At 37.6% G+C, this 19676-nt stretch overlaps 1 long non-coding RNA gene across 2 annotated transcripts in view; it reads left to right on the top strand.

The window, feature by feature from the left end:
- LOC124240140 (uncharacterized) overlaps positions 1-19676 on the top strand; it is a 40715-nt gene that overhangs the window by 1873 nt on the left and 19166 nt on the right. The window contains exon 1 of one of the 2 annotated variants that reach the window (XR_006888785.1): positions 5818-5856. The exons of the other annotated variant lie outside the window; for it this stretch is intronic. This is a non-coding gene — a long non-coding RNA (uncharacterized LOC124240140). Of the gene's footprint in view, positions 1-5817; positions 5857-19676 lie in introns of those variants that run through there. 2 annotated transcript variants of the gene reach the window in all.

Below are 19676 nucleotides of genomic sequence, written 5' to 3'. Positions count from 1 at the left end.
TTCACCCTTCGTCTTCGTGATAGCATTTTCTGTCCTTTCCGATCTTTCTTTACTTTCTTCAGTCTTTTTTTTAACTATGATTGTCTGAGCTGATGTCCTAGACTTTTCTTTCTACCCTTCTATGAGTTCATCCAACAGACTGTCATGTCACAGGTTAGAACTCACTCTCAAATCTGCATCTCTAGTGTTAAATTCTGACCAACTTTCAAGTCTCATGTTTTCACATTTTCACTGAGTCTATACCTTTTGGATGTGACACGAGAAAAAAAAAAATCCAGTCAGCTTTCCAGTATCCCACTTAAATATGTTGTAGAGTAGATGCTCTCCTATCCAGTGCCATTAGGGCTGGTTAATTGGTCAATTCACTAAAGCAGGGAATCATTATAAAATTATATACACTGGCAGTGTCTATTAGTTGCCTAAATAATTGTCATTTTTCCCTTCGTCCTTACCAATAAAACAGATTTTATTCTGCACAGGCATTGTGCTAACCGAAAGATACTTCTCGGCCTCCTTTGCAATTAGAGCTGGTCAATGAGATACAAGTGGACTCTGTTGAGTGTAACTTCTGGGAAAGATGTTTCTTGTTCTTCTCCCTTTCCTCTTGCTTCCTGTGTGGAATTCATTTATGATGGCTAGGGGTCTAGCAGCCATCTTATATGCTACTCGGAGTGGCATGGAAGGAGCCCGATTGCTGATAACTTTGCTGCATATCTCGGGCCTTTTTTTCAGTGAGAAAATAAACCCTTGTGTAACTTATTAAACAATAAGTCTGGATCTTGGATACTAGCACTCAAATGAAATTCCTAGTTGATACATATATACTTAAACATTTTATTTTAACTTAAAAATATATCAATATTTAGCTCCCAATGCTTTGATCTAAGGCCAAGACTTTTGAATTTGGGTTCTGATTGGAGTTCATCAGTGTACTTCCATAAACCATTCCCATAATGCATTGTCTATTGTTGCAAGTTTGAATTTCTTTCATGTGGGGTAAGAATTTAAAGATACAGAGTAATCTGATTACAGAATTCTAGATTTCTACAATTTTTTTCCCTCATTTTTTATTCTCTTGCCCTAACCTGATTTGACAGTTATTGTATCAGTCTGCCTCTGGCCCCCCAAATTCATGTCCTTCTTGAATGCAGAATTCATTCATTCCATCCCAATAACCCCAAAAGTCTTAACTTGTTCCAGCATCAAGTCTTAAGTCCAAAGTCTCATCTAAATATCATCTAAATCAGATACTAGTGAGATTCGAGGTGCAATTCATCTTGAGGCACAATTCCTTTCCAGCTGTGAACCCGAGAAACCAGGCAAGCTATGTGCTTCCAAAACACATTGGTGGGACAGGTATAAGGTAGACATTCCCATTCCAAAAGGGAGAAATAGGAAAGAAGAAAGGGGAGTGTCAAGTCCCAAGCAGTTCCAAAACCTAGCAAGGCAAATTCCATTAAATCTTTTTTTTTAATTAAAATTTTTTAATTGGGATATAATTGACATAGAACATTGTGTTAGTTTTAGGTGTACAACGTAATTATTTGATACATGTATGTATTGTGCAATGATTACCACAGTGAGTTTAGTTAACATCCAGCACCACACACAGTTAGAATTTTTTTTTCCTTGTGATGAGAACTTTTACAATATACTCTCCTAGCAACTTTCAAATATACAATACAGTATACCATGCTGTACATTACATCCCCAGGACTTATTTGTCTTATATAATTCTATTAGATCTTAAGGCTTGAGAATAATCCTCTTTGATCCAATGCTCTGCAAGGACACCACCTTCTGAAACCAAGGAGGAAGCAACCTTACTCCCTGGGCCTGTGGTGGGAGTGGTAGCCCTGATGATCTCTGAACGACCTTCAGGGTTATTCTTCCTTTTTCTTGAAGGATAAAGCGTGTTCACAGCAGAATAGCTCTATCATCCTGTTCTGTAGAATCCAAGACGTCCAGCAGCTTTCCTTCATTTTTGTCTTTGTTTTCTCTGTCCCCGTTTGTTCAAATTGGCAGTGTCTCTGCTAGTATAATCTCATCTCTATTCCTGGTTTCTGCTGAGGTGGCTGATTAAATTCATGGTTCACATCCATATTAATCTCTTTACAAGTGGTTGTTCAGCCATACCCCTAGTGATCTCTTCAGAACAGTTTTCTCATATTTTACAATATCGATAGGCTGAGAATTTTCCAAATCTTTAAGTTCCAGTTCCTTTTTGTTTAGTAATTCCTTCTTCAGTTCATCTTTCCCCTCACGTTCCACTATTAGTAGTCAGGAGGACCCAGGCCACACCTTCAACATTTTGCTTAGAAATCTCCTCAAACATCCAATTTTATTGTTCACAATAAAATTTTATTGATCTTCCACAAAACACTAGAACACAATTCAGCCAAGTTCTTTGCCACTTTATAAGAGGGATTGACTTATTTCTATTTTCCAATATCCTGTTCCTCACTTCTGTCAGAGACCTGTCCAGAATGGCCTTAATGTTCATATTTCTACTAATATTCTGTTCATGACTATATATTCTCTAAGAAGATGGAAGCTTTCTGTCCAGGTCTTCTTTTTTCTTTCTGAGCTCTCACAATAATCACCTTTAACATCCATGTTTCTACCAGTGGTCCCTTCAGGGTAATCTAGTCTTTTTGTGATATGTACCTCAAAACTCTTCCAGCCTCTACCTATAACCCAGTTCCAAAGCCACTTCCACATTTTTAGCTCTTTGTTACAACAGCAGCATTCCACTTCTTGGTACCAAAATCTTTATTACTTTGCTTGGTCTGCCATAACACAATACTGGATGGCTTAATAAAAATTTATTTTCTTACAGTTCTAGAGGCTGGAAGTCTGTGAACAGGGAGCCAGCATGGTAAGTTGCTGGTGAGAACTCTTCCTGGCATGCAGATGGCTGCCTTTTGCCTGTGTCCTCACATGGTGTGGTGTGAGGAGGGAAAAGAGTGAGTCCTCTGGTGTCTCTTCTTATAAGGATACTAATCCTATTGGATCAGGGCCCCACGCTTATGACTTCATTTAACCTTAATTACCTACATAAAAGCCCTATCCCAAACACAGTCATCTTGGTGGTTAGGGCTCCAATATATGAATTTAAGGGGATATATTCAGTCCATACCAGTTATTTTTGGTGATTCACCTTCATTTTCAGAGAAACAACTCTTTTTTTTTTGCTTATATTTAGTCACCTTTTCTGCTGTGAATAGAATTGTATAATTATAACAAGTATGAGTAACATATTTGTAATATATGCTATGTGATAAGCCCTGTGCTAAACCCTAAGAATTCAAAGATGAGTAAGACATGGTTTCTGTCCTTGAAAATATCAGTATACTAGTATAATACTCAAAGCTGCACCCAAAGTCACAACTACTAGGCATCAGGGCCTCTAACTACAGTGTATACATAAAAATCATCTGGGTGCTTGTTAAAAATGCTTATTGTCATTTTGCTTCTGTGAACTTCTTCCCCAAAACTCATAACCTCAGTCTAATCATGAGAAAAGTAAGATAAATTCAAGTAAAGGGGAATGATACAATATACCTGACCAATATTCCTCCACACTGTCAACGTCATCAAAAACAAGGGAAGGCAGAAAATGTTACAGCCAAGAGGAGCCTAAGATGACACTTTCTAAATGTAACATGGCATCCTGGATGGGATCCTAAAATGTAAAAAGACATTAGGTAAAAACTAAGTAAATCTGAGTAAACTATGGACTTTAGTTAATCATAATGTATCAATATTGGTTCATTAATTGTAATGAATGTTCCATACTAATGTAAGATACTAATAATAAAGGAAACTTTGTAGGGGGAAGGGAAGGATATGGGAACTATCTGTACTATCAGCTCAATTTTTCTGTAATTCTAAAGCTGTTCTTAAAAAGTCTATTAACTTTTTAAAAAATGCTTATTTCTGTGTTCTACCTGTGTATCAAATAATTTTAGAGGGGTAACTGGGAATCTAAATTATTAATAATCTGAATCATTTTGAGGTAGGTGGTACTCACAAAAACACTTGGAGAAACACTGCAGGTTTAGAATAACATAGAGGTTCACAGAAAGTAGAAGACCTAATGAATGACAATATGTGTGTGTTAGCAATAGAGACTTGTTCAGGCTCTCTCAAGTAATGGAGATTTATTATAAGACTGTGTGAGTCAATAAGGGAAATAAGAATCCCACAGAAATCCTAGAGCAGGAATCAAAGCACAGCCAAGTCTCAAGGGGACAGAAGTCATAGTATCCGTCTCTAAAACCAGGTTGTTTTGTTTATCCCTCAGCTGCAGAGTTTGGAGACTCAGTGTGGTATGCCACCTTTGACATGATTCAGCTATCCTCTGATCTCTATTTCCCTTTGGGGCATTTTCCCCTTCTTCTCTCACTACCAACTAACATTTCTTCATATTTGTCAGTTCCAATTGCCAGAAGAAAGAATCCTGTTGTCTTAGTTGCCATTCGCTAAATCCTATTTGGGTAGCTTAGCTGCGCTTGGTCCAGTACAAAATGGAAGAGTTAATATGAAAGAGAACATGAGTACTCCAGGGATAGCTCAGCCACTTTTCTTGGCTGTACAGGGCAGTTTCTCATAGAGTTTTAAGTAGGCAGTTGTCTCAGTTTGGCTGCTATAAAAAATACCATAGACATGGTGGCATAGACAACAAACATTTATTTCTCACAGTTCTGAAGGCTAGGAATTCCAACATCAAGGTGCTGGCAGATTCAGCATCTGGAGAGCCTTCTTCCTGGTTTGCAAACAGCAGCCTTTTCACTGTGTCTTCACATAGTGGAGAAAAAGATCTCTCTCTCTTCCTCTTTTTTTTTTTTTTAGGAAGATCAGCCCTGAGCTAACTGCTGCCAATCCTTCTCTTTTTGCTGAGGAAGACTGGCCCTGAGCTAACATCCATGCCCATCTTCCTCCACTTTATGTGTGGGAGGGGTACCACAGCATGGCTTGCCAAGCAGTGCCATGTCTGCACCCGGGATCCAAATCAGCGATCCCCGGGCTGCTGAAGCAGAACGTGCGAACTTAACTGCTGCGCCACGCAGCAAGCCCCTCTCCTCCTCTTCTTATAAGGGCACTAATCCCATCATGGGGGCTCTAACCTCATGATCTCGTCTAAACCTAATACCTCCCAAAAGCCCACCTCCAAACACCATTACACTGGGGATTAGGGCTTTAACATTTTAACTGGGGAGGGAGGGAGGCATTCAGTCCACAGCATCAGGCATTCATTCCAAAATTTCCTGACTAGTACTTGAAAGAGAAATACAGTTTGAGGGTTGAGGACTAAACATCTCTGTTCCAGTTATACTGATGATTCAGTCATTTAACATAATGGTGTCCCACGTACCTACTGAATCAGAATCTCTAGAGGAGGTACACAGGAATCTTTAAACAAACTCATAAAGTGATATGAGATCCATTGGAGTTATTGTCCTTGTGAGCTTGAAAGAGAATTGAAGGAGGTTTATTTGTTGACATTCTCTTTCTTGAAGTGACTAGAGTGTTAAAAAAATTTTAAAGCCTTCATTTCAAACTTATAGTAGTATTATTGATATAGAGAATAGAATGCAGCTGTTGGGGTTATATAATTTAAATTACTTTATGTTTATAATTTTTAAATTACATTTATAGATTTATATTAAATATTTACTATAAAGTGAATTAAAAGCCAGTTTAAGTACTTACAATGCTAGTTAAATCTAAGTGTTGTGTGAAATGTTTAATTCTCAAGTTTCTAGTTTTCTGTCTAGGAGGTAGTCAGCCGGAGATTCTTTTAGAACCTACCTGGCCTTTGTTAGACAAGAGAAAAATCCTTCAAGGCTCCAGGTGAGTTAACTGTTTCTCTGCTTTTCATTGATTCAAATTCTCAAGGGCAGGATTCTGGTGAAATACAAAGGTATAAAAAGGGAGAAACTAAGCACAAAAGAATGGAAGCAGGAGAGAGAAGAGGCTAGAAAGGAAAGTTTGGAGGCAGCAAAGCATATGCAGAATGTAACTGCAGTAACAAAAGCCTCCAAAATCTCAGAGACTTAACAAGAGCAGATTTGTTTCTTACTCATGCTACATTGGAACACTGTTGGTCATCATGGCAAGGAGAAACGAGAACATAGTGAGCTGGGTCTTAAAACTTCCTCCTGGAAGTTGACACATGTCCTGTTCGCTCACATTTCACTTGTCAAAGCAAATCACATGACTGCCTGATTTCAGCAGGATGGGGACATATAATCCCTCCTGCAGGAAACACGCCACAGAAAGGGCAACAAGTGTAAGTCACTAGATAGAATCTACACATGAAGACCACGGTCTTAGGTGGAATTATTTTAGGTTACCTTTAACTTTACTTCAGCACAAATACTTTGACCAAATTATTTGCTGTCTCCAGCCTCAGCCTATGACCAAAGAAAATAAAATATCAAGCGATACAACTGCTATTGTTGTTTGAATACAAGAGTGTAGTTTTGTGCCAGCCTATCCTTAAGATAGTATCTCAGAAAAAAACATTAGCACACTTTTCTATAGCAGAACAATTTCCCCTCTATGGAACTTCTATTCCTTCTTTTGGGATACAAAGTCATCCAGTGTCATTTGAGGGTTCAGCTTTATAAACGCTAAGTGTTTCTAGTGCTATGTTAGTTGAATCTTATTGTGGACATGGTGGGCATGTCTCCCCAGCTGTGTAGCAGCCATGTGATTGTGGGGTAGGGTAGACTCAGTTCTACTAATTTCCTGAGATTAGGTCTGATTTGTTTACCCAGTCAAGCAATTCTATCCCTCTTGTCACAATAATTGCCAGGCTCAAGCAGATCAGTACCTAGTATTCTCCTGGCTAAAGAGGAATTTGAGCCAATGAAATGTGAGAAGTTAGCTGGGGGACTCTGAAAAAGTAAGTCCTAAAGAGAACACTTTAGTGGTTACCAGGGGGAAGGAGGTTGGAGAGTGGGCACAAGGGGTGAAGGGGCGCACTTATATGGTGACTGACAAATAATAATGTACAACAGAAATTTCACAATGTTAATAAACTATTATGACCTCAATAAAAAAAATAAAAACAAAAACAAGTATCCTGAATCCTTCTGAGAGAGCAAGTAGATGACCACCCATTTTGGTTTGCCTGAAACTGAGGCGTTTCCCTGGAAATAGAAATTTCAATGCTATACCCAGGACAGTCCTGGGCAAACTGTGATAGTCATTATAGCTACCAGAAGACAATGCTTTCTTTCCTTTTGGGCAGTATGATGTTAGGATATGAAGCTTATAACTTCTCAAGACTTTTTGCCATAAATAAGCTAACCTTATAATGAAGTTGAGAGAGCAGGAGACTAATCAGAAAAATGGAAAGAATTTGGGTCCATCATGACATCAAAAATTCCCTGGATCAAACTAACTCTAAAGCTCTCTGTACCTCTGGGTTTTCCAGTTACATAAGCCAATATATCTCCTTTATTGTCTATGCTAATTTGAATTTAGTTCATGTTGCTTACAACATAAAGATTTCTAAAGGATACAGTCCTGTGGGAGAGAATGCTAGCAGACCCTCAATAGTCATTCTTCCCCTTTCACTGGTTACAGAATCCCCAATTTTTAGGTGGATATAGCTGCCCAGAATATAACTACATTTCTCAACCTCTCTTGTAACAATTATGGCCCTGTGACTGTATTCTGGCCAAAAAGATGGAAGCAGAAGTTTTATGTGTGACTTTCAGGAAGTATCCTTTAAAGAGAGGTGCTATGTTACTTCTCCTTTACTTTTCCTTCTTCCTGTGATGGCTGGAGCTGTAACAACCATTTTGGATCATGAGGTAATCATGATGGAATCAAAGTCATGCATGGCAGAGCATCAAGAAAGAAGGAACCTAGATTCCTTCAACTATATAACAACTTGGGCCTTTTACTTCTTGCTTTATGTGAGAGAAAAATAGACATATATAGTGTAACCTATTGTTATTTTTGTCTTTGTTTTTGTCAGTCATAGCTTAGCCACATACTAACACTAAACCTTATGTATATTTCACTGTGTGCTTCCTTATAAGTCAAATTCTACTATGTGACTTAAGAATCATAAATGAGTTCCACTCCAAAGTTCTGAATTACTTGAATTTTTGTGTGACCTTTTTGATGGCATAAATGAGCATTATTAGCAAATGTGTTACATTGCAAATAGAGAAACACAAAATAGAGAGATGTGCATGAATGTAATTTTTTTTCTAATGTATTGAATGTTGGAGTCTTAAACCTTTCAATTATTATAAGAATCAATTATGGATCTAATAGTTCAAATTATAATTTTAATATTTGGGCCCAGAAATCTCTCTTAAAATTATTTATATTCAATCAGCATTAAAATATTGTGAAACTAAAAATTTGTAATTCCAATTATCTTCTCATGACTTTACTACTTTGGGAAGCTTCCAGTTCCAAGTAAGCACATCTCACTTTATTCCTCCCACTGGGCATAGCTACAAACCTGGAAAGAATAGGTAGATCAGCTATCTGAGGACTTGGAAAAGTAAATAGAAACAGGACTACTGGGGAAGAAGACATGAATTTGAAGTATCACTGAACGTGCAGAGAGTTTACCACTGTTTCCCCTCTCATAGCCCTAGCCAGGACTCAGTGCAGCCCAAAAGCCTGAAGTGCATATTAGTATGGACAGAGAGAGCTCCAGGAGAAACCTTCTAGTTCTGTCTGGAGGAATGGGAAAGGAGTTTCCTAATAAATGGAGAGACTGGGGGAAATCCCATGTGCTTGGTTGGTTTGTTTTATTTTCTTTTTTCCTCCCATTCTCTAGCACCCCAACTCCCAAGTAATCCCATAGCAGCAGCAATGAAAAGCAACAGTGAAAAGCCTCAAACTCGGGGAAAAGAAACTTTCTCCCTGACCAGAGAAGGTGTGCTCCCAAAACTCTGATGCTAGGGCAAAGCCCACTGCCTTTTTTTTTTTTTCAAGTACTTATTTTATTTTATTGAGGTCATCTTGGTTTATAGCATTGTATAATTTCAGGTGTACATTATTATATATCGGTTTCTGTATAGACTGCATTGTGGTCACCACCAACAGTCTAGTTTTTATCCATTACCATACATATAGGCCCATTTACCCCACCTCCCCACCCCCTTCGCCTCTGGTAACCATTAATCTGTTCTCTTTGTCCATGTGTTTGTTTATCTTCCACTTAGGAGTGAAATTGTGTGGTGTTTGTCTTTCTCTGTCTGGCTTGTTTTGCTTAACATAATACCTTCAAGATTCATCTATGTTGTTGCAAATGGGACAATTTTGTCTTTTTCTGTGGCTGAGTAGTATTCCATTGTATATATATACAATGTGGTATATATATATATATATATATATATATACCACATCTTCTTTATCCATTCATCAGTTGATGGGCACTTGGGTTGCTTTCATGTCTTGGCTATTGTGAATAATACTGTATTGCCTTTTTTAAAATCTCCTCTCAGTGCTTGGCCCCAGACACAGGCACAGTTGTAGGAACTAAACAGCAAAATGGGGTATATACAGCTCCAGCTTTATGATCTGAGGACTGTAAAATGGAGCCCCATTGAATTGGAAAGAACCAAAGAGATTGACTAGAGAGAAAGCTCAGGAAAACTAAAGTTGTTAATGACTTCTGAGCTAACTTCCAAGCTTGCATGTGTGGCACTGACCCTCAATGTCATACCATAGGCTTTTTTTTTTTTTTTAAGATTGGCACCTGAGCTAACAACTGCTGCCAATCATTTTTTTCCTGCTTTTTCTCCCCAAATCCCGCCAGTGCATAGTTGTATATTTTAGTTGTGGGTCCTTCAAGTTGTGGCATGTGGGATGCCACCTCAGCATGACCTGATGAGTGGTGCCATGTCCCCGCCCAGGATCCAAACTGGTGAAACCCTGGGCCACAGGAGCAGAGTGTGTGATCTTAACCACTTGGCCACAGGGCTGGCCCCATACTATAGGCTTTGAGAACCGAGGTACAAGATAGACCACTGTCCAGGACCTTGACTGGCCACTGGGTGGTGAACATGTGAGACAGATCCAAATAACACTGCAAAGTCTTGGAAAACAGAGCTGATGTTGAATCACAACCTAGAAAGTCTGGTTGAAATGTGTAGTCTAATCCCAACCAGATGAATTGCCTGCTAAAACAAAAATATCAACATTCTCTATAGGATGTTTTTATATGACAAGACTCAGAGTCTCATAGCATAATATTCAAAATGTCCAGGGTACGATCTAAAATCAGTATTCAAACAACCAGAAAAATCTAAATTGGGAAAAGACAATCCAGAGACACTAAGGCTAAGATGACACAGATGTTGGAGTTATCTGACAAAGACTTTAAAGTAGCTATTATAAAAATATTTCAAGAACACTCTTGAATTGAATGGAAAGAAAGAAAATCTCATTAAAGAAGTAGAAGAACCATGGGCTGGCCCAGTGGCACAGTGGTTAAGTTCACACGTTCTGCTTCGGTGGCCTGGGGTTCGCCGGTTTGGATCCCAGGTGTGGACCTATGCACTGCTTATCAAGCCATGCTGTGGCAGGCGTCCCACATATACAGTAGAGGAAGATGAACACAGATGTTAGCTCAGGGCCAGTCTTCCTCAGCAAGAAAAAGAGGAGGCTTGGCAGCAGATATTAGCTCAGGGCTAATCTTCCGGAAAAAAAAAACCAAAGAAATAGAAGGACCAAGTAGAAATTGGAGAAAAACACAATGACCAAAAAACTGAAAATACAACAACCAAAATTAAAAACTCATGGGTTTGAGGACAGAATGGAGGTGGCATAGAAGAGTCAGTGATCTTGAAGGTCGATCAATAAAAATGATCTGAACAACAGAGAGAAAAAAGCTTTGAAAAATCAAGAGCAGAGCTTTAGGGATCTGTTGGATAATAGTACTAAAAAGTCTAGCGTGTGTGTTGTCAGAGTCCCAGAGAGGAGAAAGACTGCAGTGCAAAAAAATATTTGAAGAAATAATGGTTGAAAACTTCTCAAATTTGGTGAAAGATATAAACATACACATTCAAAAATCTCAGCAAACCCCCAAAAGGATAAATCCAAAGAAATCCACACCCAGACACATCACAGTCAACTTCTGCAAACTAAAGATAAAGGAAAATCTCTTGAAAGAGATTTTTATCCATAAGTCCAGAAGGGGAAAATACCACACATTATATAGCGGAACAATGATTCAAATGATGGTGGATTTTTCATAAGAAAACATAAAGTCCAGAGGAAGTAGAACTTTTTTTTTAAGTTCAGCACCCAAGGTAACATCTGTTGCCAATCTTCTTCTTTTTTTTACCTCTTCTCTCCAAAGCCCCCCAGTACATAGTTGTATATTCTAGTTGTAGGTCCTTCTGGTTGTGCTATGTGGGACACCACCTCAGCATGGTTTAATAAGTGGTGCCATGTCCACGCCCAGGATCCAAACTGGTGAAACCCCGGGCAGCCAAAGCGGAGCATGTGAACTTAACCACTTGACCATGGTGCCAGCCCCAGTAGAACATTTTTAATGTGCTGAAAGAAATAAAATTAAACTCCAAATTCTATATCCACATAAAAAATCCTTCAGGATTAAGATGAAAGAGAACATTCTTAGGTGAATGAAAACTAAGAGAATTTGTTGCTAGCAGACCTGCTCTAAAAGAATTGCTAAAGGAAGTTTTTCAGGCAAAAGGGAAGTAATACTAAAAGGAAACTTAGAATATTAGGAATAAAGGAAGAGCAACAGAAATGATAAATATAAAATTTCTCTTGTATTCTTTAAAATGTTTAATGGTTGAAAGCAAAAATTACAACATTTGATGGAGTTTTCAATATATAGAGATGTTATACATAAGACAACTACGACATACGGGGTGGGGCTATATGGTGGTAATGTTTTTACATTCCACTTATAGTAGTAATATACTGATTTTATGTAGACAGTGAAAAGTTAAGTATGTATATTATAATCCCTAGAGCAACCACTAAAAACCCAGACAAAGATATAGTAAAATGTCAATAGATAGATTAAAATGTAATACTAAAAAATATTCAAATAAAGAACAAAAGAAGACAGGACAAGAGAAACAAAGGAATGAAAAACAGAGGAATCAAACAGAAAATAAACAATAAGATGACCGACCTAAACTTGAACATGTCGATAATTACATTACATGTAAATGACCTAATAATACCAACAAAAAGAGATTGTCAGAATGAACCAAAAAACCCATGACTGACATATGCTGTATATAAGAAACTCATTTCAAATATGATGTAGAGATTAAATGTTAAAGAATGGAAAAATATATACTTTGAAAACTCTAATAAAAAAAACTGAACTGACTATGTTGATATCAGACAAGGTAGATTTCAGAGCAAAGAAAATGGCCAGGGATAAAGGATGTTATTTCATAACAATAAAGGAGTCCATTCATTAAGAGGACATCAGAATTTAATTGTTTCTGCACCTAACCACAAAGCTTCAAAATACTTGAAGCAAAACCTGTCAGAAGTGAAATAAGAAATAGACAAATCCACAACTATTGTTGTGGACTTCAGTACCCTTTTCCTTAGTAATAAATAAAATAGTGAACAGAAAATCAGCATGAACATAGAAGACAGATATGGAATAGCATCACCACCAACTAGATCTAAATGACATTTATAGAACACTCCACCCAACAACAGAATATACATTCTTTTCAAGTGCACAGAGAAGATTCACCAAGATAGATAATATCCTGGGTCATGACCCTTAATAAATTTAAAAGAATTGAAAATAATACAAAGTATGTTCTCTGACCATAATGGAATTAGATTAGAAATCAATAGCAAAAAGATAACAAGAATATCTCCAAATGCTTGGAAATTAAACAATATACTTTTAAATAATTCATAGGTCAAAGCGAAAGTCTCAAAGGAAATTAGAAAATATTTTGAAGTGAGAAAAAGAAAATACAATATATCAAAATTTGTGAGATGCAGCTAAAGCAGTGCTTAGAGGAAAATTTATACCATTAATGCCAATTAGACTTTGGGTGGTGAACATATTGTAGTCTACACAGAAACTGAAATATAATGAGGTACACCTGAAGTTTACATAATGTTATAAACTAATTTTACCTCAATAAAAAAACTAATAAAAAAATAAAACCATTGGCCTAAAAAAGAAAAAAAAGGGTCTCAAATTAATGACTCAGTTTTCAACTTAAGAACCTAGAAAAAGAAAAGCAAAATAATCCCAAAGCAAGCAGAAGGAAGGAAATAATAATGATAAGAGCATAAAAATCAATTAAATGGAAAAGAGAAAAATGGAGAAAATCAATAATCCAAAAATTGCTTTTTTGAAACAATCAGTAAAATTCATAAACCTTCAGCAAGACTGACAAAAGAAGAGATGACACAAATTACTAATATCCAGGCTGAAAGAGAGGATATCACAATAGACTCTACAGATATTAAAAGGATAATAACAGAATAATGTGAACAGCCCTACACACATAAACTCAACAACTTATATGGAATGGACCAATTTCTTGAAAACCACAAACTACCAAAACTCACTCAAGATAAAATAAAGAAGAATAAAGAGGGAACAAGCCCCAACTCATTTTATGAGAACACATTACCATGACACTAAAACCAAAGACACTACAAGAAAAGAAAACTACAGATCAATGTCCCTCATAAACATAGAAAAATCTTCAACAAAATATTTGAAAATTGAATCCAGTAATATAAAAAAAGAATAACACTCATGACCAAGTGGGGTTTATTCTGGAACTGAAGACCAGTTCTATAGTGGAAAATTAATCTACTAGCTTAACAGTCTAAAGAAGAAAAACCACGTGACTGTATTAATTGATACAGAAAAGGAATTTGAAAAATGTTGATTCATGGTTAAAAAAACCCAAAAAGCAAAACTCTCAGCAATCTAGGGATAGAAGGGACTTTCCTCAATATGATAAAGGCATGTTCAAAAAACCTACAACTTAACATCATCCTTAATGATGAAAGGCTGAATTCTTCCCTTTAAGATCAAGAACAAGGCAAAACTGTCTATCTCACCACTCCTATTCAACATTGTCCTGGAAGTCCTAGCCAGAGGAAGCAAGAAGAAGAAATAAAAGGCAAACAGATTGGAAAGGAAGAAATAAAACCTTCCTTATTTGCAGATGCCATACTTGTCTGCAAAAAAACCCCCAAGGAATCTACCAAAAAAAGAGAGAAAATCCAGAACTAAGTAAGTTTAGCAAGGTTGCAGGAAACAAGGCCAACATTAAAAAATCAATTTTATTTCTATTTACTCATAATGAATTGAAAATGAAACTTTTAAAAATAATGTAGCTCAAAACAATGAAATATTTAGGTATAAATTTATCAAAACATGATCTCATTGCTATAAAGTGGCAACTATTTTAATTTCTGCAAGTTTCCTTATGTAAATTATTTTAAGATCATTGAATACTTATGCTTTTATATTATGTTGCATTTACATTTTTCATGTTTTCTTTTATATCAATAAAATCATCATATGTATTATTTTAAGGGCTGCCCAGTATTCTATCATTGATATATTAGCATAATATAGAGAAGAATGTGAACTTTTTAGACCAGCCTGAATTCAAATTCTAGTTCTGTAAATATTAGCAGTGTGACTAGAGGCACTTAACCTTTCTCAGCCTTGGCCATCAGTAAAATAAAATTTTCAGGGATGTTAGAATTAAGTAAAGTGATGGTAAGTGCTCCAAAAATTAGCTGTTATTAATACCATAATTTTAACCTTTCTCTTATTTTTGGACATTTAAGATTACTTCTTGACAGAGTCTTCATACTGGAATCCAAGAATTGTTATTGCTCCCTTTTTCAGGATCTTGATCCTCAGGCTTTTAAATTCCATGTTTTGAAGTTCATTTAGGGTGATTAAGCCCTAGGGAATTGACCTCTGAAGGCTGACTTGTAAATCAAAATGTCAATTCATTAATAAACTGGGCAATACTTGTATTTGTTGTTTAGAATGCAGGATCCTTAGTATTTTGATGAAAGCACACTTACTAATTCTTCTCTAATTCTAATTCTGTCTCTCTATTTTGAATACTGTATTCTCCATTCCCTTTCAGTTTGCACTGATCGTGAGTGATATAACCTTGGCCATGAAGTATTCCAGAATCCCATTGTCAGGAGCCCATGTAGGAGGCATGAGAGCCCGGGAATAAATTCACCCAATGGGTATAGCCTCCAAGGAGGGGCTAGCAGTCCAAATAGAAAATTCCAGGAGAATCAGTGAATATGATTCCAATCTGAGGGACGGAGTAGTATAATAGAAGGGATTTCTAGACAGTTTTTAGGTTCAGGAGCAGGCTAAAGACATAGTGACAAGGAGGTCCATCTCGGTGACATAGGAAGCAGCCAGCCACTGAAAGACAATGGAAAAAAAGCAGATCTCCTGGGAAAGTGTTGGCAAGATTTACAAGGCTGAGGTTCAAGGTCAGCCTCCAGTCCCAGCAGGGAGCCAAATTTGAAAATCAATTAGCAGGACTGAAGCTTAGTCAGACAGACTGGCCACAACCTGAGGGAAAGCTACGGACTCATTGTTCATGAATATGCCCAGGGTCTCAGTTCATTCCCAGGAAGGAAGGAAGGACTGTTCTAAATCCTTCTCACTTGGGCAGAGGGAGAAAGCAGTGTACCTCAAGGATCTGCGTGGGGGCTTGGGAAGGTTTTAGTCATAAAATATGCCATGAAAAGGAAATGCCTCTGTAATATGAATGTTATTGTATAGTTAAATTGCAATGTAGAATCATGTTTCTGAGATTTCTTGGTGAAAATCAATACCATCTGTATCAGTCAGGATTCAGGAAACAGATGGCACTGTCAAACTGGGTAATTAGGGAGAGTTTAATACAGGGGTTATTTATAAAGGCAGCGTTTAGAAAAAACAAGAAGGAATGTTGTAGTACCCCAAGGCTATTAACAGCAGGGAGCTATTGCCACTCTTAAGCTTGAAAGGGCAAGGAGAAGTGGTTGCTGAACCCTTGAGGGCGAACTATTGTGAGGGCCACCTGACAGGAGTTGTAATTTTGGCAGAGGGAAACAGCCAACCTATGGCTATGTGGCCGGTTGAGAGCCAGGGAAACAAGCATCCCTTCCTCATTCTCTTACCAAGTTCCTACCAGTACCAGCCCTCCTCCACATTTGCTGAACTAGAAGCTGGAGGGCAAGAGAGCCTAATGATGTAGTCCATACTGGTCAGCCTCTCAGGCACAGAGTAGGCTGGAGAGTGAATCTGAAGAGAAAAATAGATTATCTATGGTGTGTAGATTCTCATTAAACTTAATCAAAGTGTCACGTTCCAGGCCTGAGTATTTTGGCTTTTTCATCCTCTTTTTGCCTCTGTCATCACGTCTTGGATTTTAGGCTTTCCTTTCTTTTGGGCGTATGGCCCTCTGTCCACTAAACTCACATTCCCTGTGGAAGAGTCAAAGTGTAATAACCTCTGAGCTGCTGTTTATTTCAATCAAAGCCCCAGATGCTCCAGAAAAGGAAAGCTGGTTCCTGTAAGTGAGACAAAGCCTATAACTGGAGCTCTTACTCCTTTGCGCATGGTTGCCAGTAATTTAGTTGACGGTATAGGCAGTCCTACAAAGGCCTGTGAGGCAACAGAATCGTAGCCTTAGGAGGCAGCGCTCGCTCAACTGGGGAAAGTAACAGAGCACGCAGCAAACCTATCTGACAGGGTATTGTCACTCAGCCTTATTCTGCCCAACTAGGTAGAGGCTTCATTCAAATTTTCACTGGAGTATAACTATCAGAAAAGAATTAAAACTGGCCATATGTAAGAGATACTCCATTGGCACCTTTCTACTGCTTTTATGACTTTCACCTTCTTGCTTTTTCACAGTTTTTGCCCCTGACAGAGTAAGAGATGTGATCCTTTTTTGCAAGGTAAATTTTGGTGTAGAGAGTTGGTCTATAAAGAACAAGCTGAGTATGTTACTGATACATTTAAACTGCCCTCCACCAATGCTTTCTTTTGCTAATATTAAAAACCAACAATTGTTATGATTGTGGAACATATAAGTGTGATGTAACCTCTTTATGTTAATAGCTTATGTGCACATTTTCAACGGACAGGGTGTACAGCTTTTGTAATTCTTTTCTTTTTTTCTATGTTATGTTTGTTCTGATTATATTTGCTGAAATGTAAAACTCAACAGTTGATGTTCGGTACATGAGAATTTAAAGAAAATCCTGAAGTGCTTCCGATGCTCACTGAACATTTTGAGTTCTTTGAATAGATGACTAAGATTTTTTATTTACAAAGATAGACTCATACTCCAAAGATGGATTAGAAAAAGATAATCTTCAAGATAAAGTATTTCTAGGATTTTAAGTTCCTGGTAAGTTTTTACAATGCTTAGGGAAAGAATACATTTCTCAAATCATAGTACTATTTAGTGAGTGAAAAATATTTTCGTCTTTGAGTTTCTATACATGTATTTTAAACAAACTGTTCCTATTTGGTTAGTCATATTTGAAATCAAAATTGTTAGATAGCTCATTTCTAGACAACAGATCTAGACTAGACGCTGAATGATATCCAGAAGAAACTGTTTTACCCAGACCAAAAGCAGGAACACTACCCTTTCCATGGTCAGCATTGAATTTCTTTCTTTTTTCTGCACTAGCAAAGAGGCAAAAGAGTATTTTATTTGCTGATATTAATGTATGATTTGAGAAATATTCAAACTTTTTCCATTATTTCCACATATTAATAAAAATCTTTAAAATGAATAGGAGATATCATTTTTTAAAAGCATTAAATATTATGTCTTTTCTTAGGTGATTTTAAATTATAGTTTCCCTGTGCACTAAAATATTTAGCACAAATAGCTCCATGGAGATGACAAAACGCAGCTCAAACACAATTCAATTCCTTTCTTCTCCACTGTGTGTGATCTGTTTCCATGGAAATTTCATGTTGACCAGGAATTGTAAAAATACTATATGCAAACATATCTCAGAAGCAAACCTTTTTGGAGAATAATCGTGATTTAATTTGAGTCACTCCATTAAAATTGTTCAAATAATAGAAAAAAAGACTGTATTCTTCTTTAGCGGAGACCATTCTGCAATTTCCCTTAGCTCAATATATTAATCTAATAGAGTTAGAGATTATGGGGACTTTAATTTGCCTTTTGATGAGAGTAAAATTAAATCTTAATGATTTAGGTAAATTTATTCATTCAAAAAAGATTAAGGACTTAGTATGAGCCAGGTATTGCTGGGGTGCTGGAAGGAATACAAAGATGTACTATACAATACAATAATGGTGTAAAATGGGATGATGACAGTAAAGTTGACAATGTGCTCTGGGAGTGCAGAGGATGTTTCTGGTTGAGAAAATCAGGAAATCTTGGATGAAGTTGGATTTGAACTGGGTGTTGAACAATGAGAAAGTGAGGAGAGGGCCTCTCTGGTGAGGGAAACCATATGAGCAAAGACACAGAGGTGGGAAAGCAGATGGCATGCTTGGAGAATGAGAAGTCCAGCCAGCTCAGGTGTAAGGGAAACTGGGGGAGATAAAATGAAAAGGTAGGCTGTGGGGCCAGATTTTGTAGGGCCTTGAATGCCAGGTTAATTTGGATACGATGCTCAAAAGCAGTAGTGTTCAGTTAAGTGAAAATCATCTGGACTGTCAACAGCTGAACACTGGGTGGTGATAAAGGAAGGGAAGGGAATAGTTCACCATTTTGAGAAGAGGGCATTGAAAGGAGTAAGAAAGTACCAACGTAGTTTGAAGATCTAGCAGTCTTGAAAAATGGTGTGAGGGATGTGGTAGGTTTAAAATACATCCATACCTTTTTTGAAATTCCTTTCTTTAAGAGGTGGAGACTAATTCTGCTCCTTTGCATGTGGGCTGGATTTAGTGATTCGCTTCCAGCAAATAGAATAAGGCAGAAGTGATGGTGTGCCACTTCTGAGCCTAGGTCATAACAGGCATCAGGGCTTCCTTCTTCCTTGCTTTCTTGGGTCATTTGCTCTGGGGGAAGCCAGCTGCCATGTTGTGAGGAAACTCAGGCTTGGAAGTGGATTCTGCAGCCCCAGGTCAAGCTCTGGTTGACATCTTCATTGCAGACTCATGAGAGACCCAGAGCCAGAATGACCACCAACTAAGCTGATTGTGTATTCCTGCCTACAGAAACTGTGAGATAAGTGTGTGTTATTTTAATCTGCTAAATTTTGAGGTAATTTGTTATGCAGTAATAACTAATGCAGAAGGTGTGGGAAGGGCAGTCTTAAACATGTTTGTGGGTTGAGACGAAGGAGCCAGTGGAGACTGAGAGTGCAGATCTGACAGGGGAGGGGAAATCATGGTTAGCTCAAATTCTGGAGAAAGTTTGTAGGGAAGAGGATCATCAAGAAAGGTTGGAGAAGTTATTTTTAGAAAGGAAGAGTGCAGATCAGACAAAATTTCAGATTGGAAGGACGGAAGGTGAAATCAAGCCAGACTTCCTTGATTCCTGCAGCAAAGGAAGTCAGGTCACCCGCTGAGATGAAGGAGCCTCTGGGATGAGGAGCTCCAGAGTAGGAAAAATTGAAAGAGCTACTGTGAGATATCGTGTAGAGAATCGGGTAAAGCAAAGAACGTAATTCTC

The sequence above is a fragment of the Equus quagga genome, chromosome 5 (genome assembly GCF_021613505.1).
Source record: "Equus quagga isolate Etosha38 chromosome 5, UCLA_HA_Equagga_1.0, whole genome shotgun sequence".
NCBI classification, from domain to species: domain Eukaryota; kingdom Metazoa; phylum Chordata; class Mammalia; order Perissodactyla; family Equidae; genus Equus; species Equus quagga.
The sequence above is the reverse complement of the archived record's forward strand: the minus strand, read 5'-3'. Positions and strand labels throughout refer to the sequence as shown.